The following is an 8,306-nucleotide window of genomic DNA, read 5'->3' on the forward strand; positions in this document are numbered from 1 at the left end:
GGAGAAGGGGACGACAGAGGATGAGATGGCTGGATGGCATCAATGACTCGATGGACGTGAGTCTGAGTGAACTCCGGGAGTTGGTGATGGACAGGGAGGCCTGGCGTCCTGCAGTTCATGGGATCGCAAATAGTCAGACATGACTGAGCGACTGAACTGACTGAAGTGTTTTATATAATTACAGAACAAAATTAAATCAAAATGAAAAAAAATCCTTAAAACTTGAAAATGAACCTAACTATATGATGTTTAGGCCATAAACATACAAAGAATTATTTTTAGAATCTCTAAATCCTTGTATTTTGACTATACATTGTGAGTGGGCTATATCCTAGGAAAAGATTCCTAGCAAAGGAATCTTAAATTGCATTCAGTTACCTTATTAGTAGTAATATCAGTATTGTTATACCAGTATTCACAGGTGGCTCAGTAAAGAATCTGCCTGCAATGCAGGTGACGTGTTCAATCCCTGGGTTGGGAAGATCCCCTGGAGAATGAATGGCAACCCTCTCCAGTATCCCTGCCCAGAAAATCCCATGGACAGAAGAGCCTGGCAGGCTACAATCCATGGGGTCACATAGTTGGACATAACTTAGCAACTAAACAACAACAAGATTGTTATTTTATCACTATTCATAATCAAATATATGTAATTATAACAGTGTTAGAAACCAAGATTTTCAGTGTACAAGTGTGTAACACAATTATTAAATAAGTAGAAACTCTATAGTGTTAAATTTGAATTGGAAATAACAGGACTCATTTATTTTTGAAGTGGAGAAGTTTTAAATTTTGATGACTCCCAGTTTGTCAATTTTTTTTCCTTTTGTATTTTGTGCTTTAGGTGTGGTATATAAGAAATCATTGCTTACAAGGTCCCAAAGATTTATTCTTATGTTTTCTTGTAAGAATTTTATAACTTTGGCTCTTAAATTCAGACCTATAATACATTTTGAGTTTTTATGTATGGTGTGAGGTAAGCATTTCAAATTAATCATTTTGCATATAAATATTCATTTGTTCCAGTACCGTTTACTGAAAAGACTATTGTTTTCCTATTGAATTGTCTGTTACCTTTCTTAAAAATCAATTGACCATAAACGTTTGGGTTTATTTCTGGACTTTCAAACTTACTTCATTGATCTAAATAATCCCTATGCCAGTACCACACTGTCTTGATTACTGTAGCTTTGTAGTCTGTTGAAATCAAGAAGGTGAGTCTTCTAGCTTTGTCCTCTTTTCCAAGATTGTTTCGGTTCTTGTTGTTTTACATTGTCATAAGAATTTTAGGATCAGCTGGTCAATCGTAAAAAAGCTGGGATTTTGATACTAATAGCTTTGAATCTGTAGATTAAATTGGAGAGCATTGCCATCATAATGGTACCAAGTTTTCTAATCTATGAACATGGGCTACCTTTCCACATATTTAAACCTTTCAAGATTTTATTCTACAGTGTTTTATCATTTTCAGTGTCCAAGTATTGCACTTTTTTTGTTAAATTTATTTCTAAATTGTTTCTTTGTGCTATTGAGAATGGAATTGTTTTCTTAATTTCAATTTTGAATTGTTTGTTGCTAATGTGTAGAAATGTTGTTGATTTAGTGTCTTGTTCTTGTATCCTGTGATCTTGCTGAACTTGTTTAGTAGTTTTTTAGGTGAATTTCCTCAGATTTTCTGTATATGAGTATGTCTTTTGTGAATAATGACAGTTTTACTTCTTAATTCAATCTGGATGCCTTTTAGTTCTTTTTCTTGCCAAATTGCTGTGGATAGAATTTCCACTTCAATGGCAAATAGAAGGAATGAGAATGTATGGTTTTATCTTTCTAAACATTTATTTTTAATTTATTTATTTTTGGCTGCACTGGGTCTTTGTTGCTGTGCGTGGGCTTTGCCTAGCTGTGGAGAGCAGGGGCTACGCTCTAGTTGTGGTGTGCACGCTTCTCATCGCAGTGGTGTCTCTTGTTGTGGAGCACAGGCTCTAGGCTGCAGGTTTTAGTAGTTGCAGCTTAAGGGCTCTAGAGTGCGGGCTCTTGGGTTGCATGGGCTTAGCTGCTCTACAAACCTGAACCTGTGTCACCTGCATTGGCACGTGGATTCTTATCCAGTGTACCACCAGGGAAGTCCACAGTCTTGTCTTGTACCTGATCTTAGTGAGAAAGCATATTTCACCATTACATATGATGTTAGCTGTAGGTTTCTCTCTTTTTCTTTTTTCTATTTTTAAAATTTAAGTGAATAGCTGCATTTGACCAGTTGACATTGCATCTTTTTTTAATACATGTTTTTAAATTGGAGGAAAATTGATTTACAATGTTGTGTTATTTTCTGCCATACAACAATGCAAACCAGCCATAATTATACATACATACCCTCCCTCTTGAGCCTCCCTCCCCTTGGCCTGTTCTCACCCCTCTAGGTCGTAAGAGAGTACCAGGCTGGGCTCCTTGTGTTATATAGGAACTTCTCATCTATCTGTTTTACACATGATGGTGTATATATGTTGATACTACTTTCTCCATCCCACTCTCTCCTCCCACTGTGTCTGCAACTCCATTCTCTATATCTGCATCTCCATTTGTCCCCTGTAAATACGTTCATCAATACCATTTTTCTAGATTCCATATATATGCACTAATGTATGATACTTGTTTCTTCTTTCTGACTTCACTCTATATAACAGGCTGTAGGTTCATCCACCTCACTAAAACTGACTCAAAATTTATTATTTTTTATGGCTAATAGTCCACTGATACATGTACCACGTCTTCTTTATCTGTTCATCTGTAGGTGGACGTCTAGGTTGCTTCCTCGGTTTTTCATAGATCCCCTTTATCAGGTTAAAGAAGTTCTTTTCTATTCCTACTTTGTTTATGTTTTTTTTTTTTTCCTTTTTTTTCTTGGCCTTGCTGCGTGGCTTGTGGGATCTTAGTTCCCTAATGAGGGATTGAATCCGTTCCTTCAGCAATGAAAACTTGGAGTCTTAGCTACTGTACCACCAGGGAATTCCTCCTGAAGGTTTCTTGTTTTTTTTTTTAAATTATGAATGGATGTTGGATTTTGTCAGATTATTTTTCTGCATCTATTGAGATGATTCATGACTTATTTTTTTAATTTAAATTTATTTATTTTAATTGGAGGCTAATTACAATATTGTATTGGTTTTGCCATACATCAACATGAATCTGCCACAGGTGTACACGTGTTCCCCATCCTGAACCCCGCTCCCACCTCCCTCCCCATACCATCCCTCTGGGTCGCATCCTGTATCCTGCATCAAACCTGGACTGGCGATTCATTTCTTATATGATATTATACATGTTTCAATGCCATTCTCCCAAATCATCCCACCCTCTCCCTCTCTCTCTCCCACAGAGTCCAAAAGACTGTTCTATACATCTGTGTCTCTTGCTGTCTCGCACACAGGGTTATCGTTACCATCTTTCTAAATTCCATATATATGCGTTAGTATACTGTATTGGTGTTTTTCTTTCTGGCATACTTTACTCTGTATAATTGGCTCCAGTTTCATCCACCTCATTAGAACGGATTCAAATGTATTCTTTTTAATGGCTGAGTAATACTCCATTGTGTATATGTACCATAGCTTTCTTATCCATTCGTCTGCTGATGGGCATCTAGGTTGCTTCCATGTCTGAAAGTTGCCACTCTGTCCTAACAAGTCATTAGATCAACAGATGGAAAAATGAACTATTCTTGGATCTGTTAGAAGTAGGAGGGCAGAACAAACAGCTGCCCCAAGTTTGGGGAGACACACAGGCCAATACAGGGAGTCATGGCTTGCAGGAGCAGCAACGCAGGAGCAGCAATTCATGAGCAGAAACCAGTGTGGAACCAGTGCCTGGGTCAGAAAACCTGAATTATAATGGAATTGCTGGAGCCTCAGTGTGGATAAACCTCAGAAAAACTCCAGGGGGACTTAGTCATAGGGGAGCCCTCACAGTATTGTGAGATTTACCTCCAGGAGCTCAACCAGGTTTCCACAGTAAATATCGGAGAAAAATTCTCTTATGTTTCCGGTAGAGGGGAGGGAAAAAAAACATTTTGAAATATATCAGAGTACTTGTTTTTTCTTAACAAAGTGTGCCCTCAGGGGAGATAGTTATGCAGAGCCCAACTGACCTGGGGAAAGGGAAATATCTAACACGGGCCCACTCTAGCCATCTTCTCTCACCTCAGTGGGGAGAAAAAACTGAGAAACTTGTGTTAAGTTCACAGTCCATAAGCATAGGCTCGCTACAAGGCTGAGATCTAATCACAGGACTGCAGAGCACTTCCCTTCTCCCAGTACCTCACAACCACATTACTAAAAGCCTTTTTATATTATAGCTGTTTCATTTACCTGGTTCATCATGTCTGGCTGTCAAGAAAAAAATTACAAGGCATGCCAAAAGGCAAAAATGAAAAACATAAAAAACAAACACAGCAATTTGAAGGAACAGACATGGTAGGTGTTAGGATTATCAGACAGAGTTTACATGATTAATATGTTAAGGGATCCAGTGCATAAAGTATTTCCATGCAAGAACAGATGGGCAGTGTAAGCAGAGAAATGGAAATCCTAAGAACCAAGAAGCAATGCTAAAGATAGAAAAGATTGTAGCAGAAATGAAGAATGCCTTTGGTGAGCTTATTAGCAGATGACACAGCTGAGGAAAGAATCTCTGAACTAAGAAATATATCAGTAGAATCCTTGAAAAGCAAAGAGAACAAAGATTGAAAAAACAAACCAACCAGCCAACATTCAAGGTCCGTGGGACAATTGTTAAAGGTCTAACATACAGTTGACTGAAGAGCATGGGTGTGAACTACAGTGGTTCACTTATGCACAGATTTTTTTCAGTAGTAAATATTGTAGTACTACATGATACAAGGTTGGTTGACTCTGCAGATGTGGAACAGCAAATACAGAGGAACCATGGATATGGAGGAATTGTGTCTATGGAGAGCCAACTATAAGTTTACAGCTGTGCAGAGGGTTGGTGTCCCTAACCCCCTGTGTTGTTAAACGGTCAACTGTTAACATACAATGGGAATACCAGGAGAGAAAAAGAAGAAATATGGGAAATAATAATGACTGAGGATTTCCTCAAATTAATGCCAGACACCAAACCACAGATAGAGGAAGCTCAGAGGACACCAAACAGGATTAAAAAACAAAAAACAGTACAACTGTATTGAGGCATATAATATTCAAACTACAGAAAAATCAAAGATAAAATCCTGAAAGAAGCTATAGGGAAGAAAACACCTTTCCCATAGAGGAACAAAGATAAGAATTACATCTGACTTCTCATAAACCATGCAAACAAGAAGACTGGAATGTTTAAAGAAAAAAACCAACAACCTAGAATTCTGTGGAATTATCTTCAAAAGTGAAGGAGATGCAAATATTTTTCTGGACAAATAAAAGTTGAAATTTGTCATCAGCAGAACTTCCTTGTAAGAAATGTTAAAAGAAGTTCTTCAGAGAGAAGGAAAATAATATAGATAAAAACTTGGATCCGTGTAAAGTAAGAAAGAGCATCAAAGAAGGAATAAATGAAGGCAAAATAGTTTATTTTTCTTATGACAGTGTATTCTAAATAATAATGCAACAATATATTTGATTATGTGTCTATGTAATATATGTAATATAAATGTGTTATGTGTTATATATATGCATATATACATATAAACATTTATTTGTGGAGGTCTATATATAAGTGGGTGACAGCAATGATACAAGGGACATAGTGGGCTGTTTAGATATTACATATGTCCTGATTGATGCAATAGAATGCTTATGAAGTATTTATAAATATTTAGATATTTTTATAGAGAAATACAGGTTTGACTACTACTTTGACAATGGGGGATACACACATATACATAGAATAGAGACTACAGAGGCTAAAGAAGAATTTCCAAAAATGAGCAAAGAAACAAAAGAGCAATTTAACCAGATGAGTAAATGGAAGGAGAGGAAAGAAGAAAACTCCAAGGTATAATTGTAGACATAAATAAAATGGTAATTAGGGAAATTTTAATATGGACTGGGTATTAGGGATGTTAAGGAATTGTTAACTTTATCAGATGTGATAGTATTATTATAAGTAGACCTTACCTGCTAAATATTCAAGTATGAGGGAAATAATATGATGCCTGGAATTTGCTTTAAAATTCTCCAGTGGTGGTGGGATTTGATTTAGGTCATACCTGAATGGTCTAGTGGTTTTCCTTACTTTCTTCAATTTAAGTCTGAATTTGGCAATAAGGAGCTCATGATCTGAGCCACAGTCAGCTCCTGGTCTTGTTTTTGCTGACTGTATAGAGCTTCTCCGTCTTTGGCTGCAAAGAATATAATCAATCTGATTTCGGTGTTGACCATCTGGTGATGTCCATGTGTAGACATCTTGTGTTGTTGGAAGAGGGTGTTTGCTATGACCAGTGCATTCTCTTAGCAAAATTCTATTACCCTTTGCCCTGCTTCTTCCGTATTCCAAGGCCAAATTTGCCTGTTACTCCAGTTGTTTCTTGACTTCCTACTTTTGCATTCCAGTCCCCTATAATGAAAAGGACATCTTTTTTGGGTGTTAGTTCTAGAAGGTCTTATAGGTCTTCATAGAACTGTTCAACTTCAGCTTCTTCAGCATTACTGGTTGGGGCAAGACTTGGATTATTGTGATACTGAATGGTTTCTCTTGGAAACGAACAGAGATCATTCTGTTGTTTTTGAGACTGCATCCAAGTACTGCATTTCGGACTCTTTTGTTGACCATGATGGCTACTCCATTTCTTCTGAGGGATTCCTGCCCACAGTAGTAGATTTAATGGTCATCTGAGTTAAATTCACCCATTCCAGTCCATTTTAGTTCGCTGATGCCTAGAATGTCGATGTTCACTCTTGCCATCGCCTGTTTGACCACTTCCAATTTGCCTTGATGCATGGACTGAACATTCCAGGTTCCTATGCAATATTGCTCTTTACAGCATCGGACCTTGCTTCTATCACCAGTCACATCAACAATGGGTATTGTTTTTGCTTTGGCTCCATCCCTTCATTCTTTCTGGAGTTATTTCTCCACTGATCTCCAGTAGCATATCGGGCACCTATAGACGTAGGAAGTTCCTCTTTCAGTATCCTATCATTTTACCTTTTCATACTGTTCATGGGGTTCTCAAGGCAAGAATACTGAAGTGGTTTGCCATTCCCTTCTCCAGTCAGACCTTTCCACCATGACCTGCCTGTCTTGGGTGGCCCCACGGCCATGGCTTAGTTTCATTGAGTTAGACAACGCAGTGGTCCTAGTGTGTCTTAGTGAGAAATGGATTTAAGGGACTAGATCTGATAGAGTGCCTGATGAACTGTGGACTGAAGTTTGTGACATTGTACAGGAGACAGGGATCAAGACCATCCCCATGGAAAGGAAATGCAAAAAAGCAAAATGGCTGTCTGGGGAGGCCTTACAAATAGCTGTGAAAAGAAGAGAAGCAAAAAGCAAAGGAGAAAAGGAAAGATATAAGCATCTGAATGCAGAATTCCAAAGAATAGCAAGGAGAGATAAGAAAGCCTTCCTCAGCCATCAATGCAAAGAAATAGAGGAAAACAACAGAATGGGAAAGATTAGAGATCTCTTCAAGAAAATTATAGATACCATGGGAACATTTCATGCAAAGATGGGCTCGATAAAGGACAGAAATGGTATGGACCTAATAGAAACAGAAGATATTAAGAAGAGATGGCAAAAAATACACAGAAGAACTGTACAAAAGTCTTCATGACCAAGATAATCACAATGGTATGATCACTCACCTAGAGTCAGACATCCTGGAATGTGAAGTCAAGTGGGCCTTAGAAAGCATCACTATGAACACAGCTAGTGGAGGTGATGGAATTCCAGTTGAGCTCTTTCAAATCCTGAAAGATGATGCTGTGAAAGTGCTGCACTCAATATGCCAGCAAATTTGGAAAACTCAGCAGTGGCCATAGGACTGGAAAAGGTCAGTTTTCATTCCAATCCCAAAGAAAGGCAATGCCAAAGAATGCCCAAACCACTGCACAATTGTATTCATCTCACACACTAGTAAAATAATGTTCAAAATTCTCCAAGCCAGGCTTCAGCAATACGTGAACCGTGAACTTCCTGAAGTTCAAGCTGGTTTTAGAAAAGGCAGAGGAACCAGAGATCAAATTGCCAACATCTGCTGGATCATGGAAAAAGCAAGAGTTCCAGAAAAACATCTATTTCTGCTTTATTGACTATACCAAAGCCTTTGACTGTGGATCACAATAAACTGTGGA

The sequence above is a fragment of the Oryx dammah genome, unplaced genomic scaffold (genome assembly GCF_014754425.2).
Source record: "Oryx dammah isolate SB20612 unplaced genomic scaffold, SCBI_Odam_1.1 HiC_scaffold_21, whole genome shotgun sequence".
Taxonomy (NCBI): domain Eukaryota; kingdom Metazoa; phylum Chordata; class Mammalia; order Artiodactyla; family Bovidae; genus Oryx; species Oryx dammah.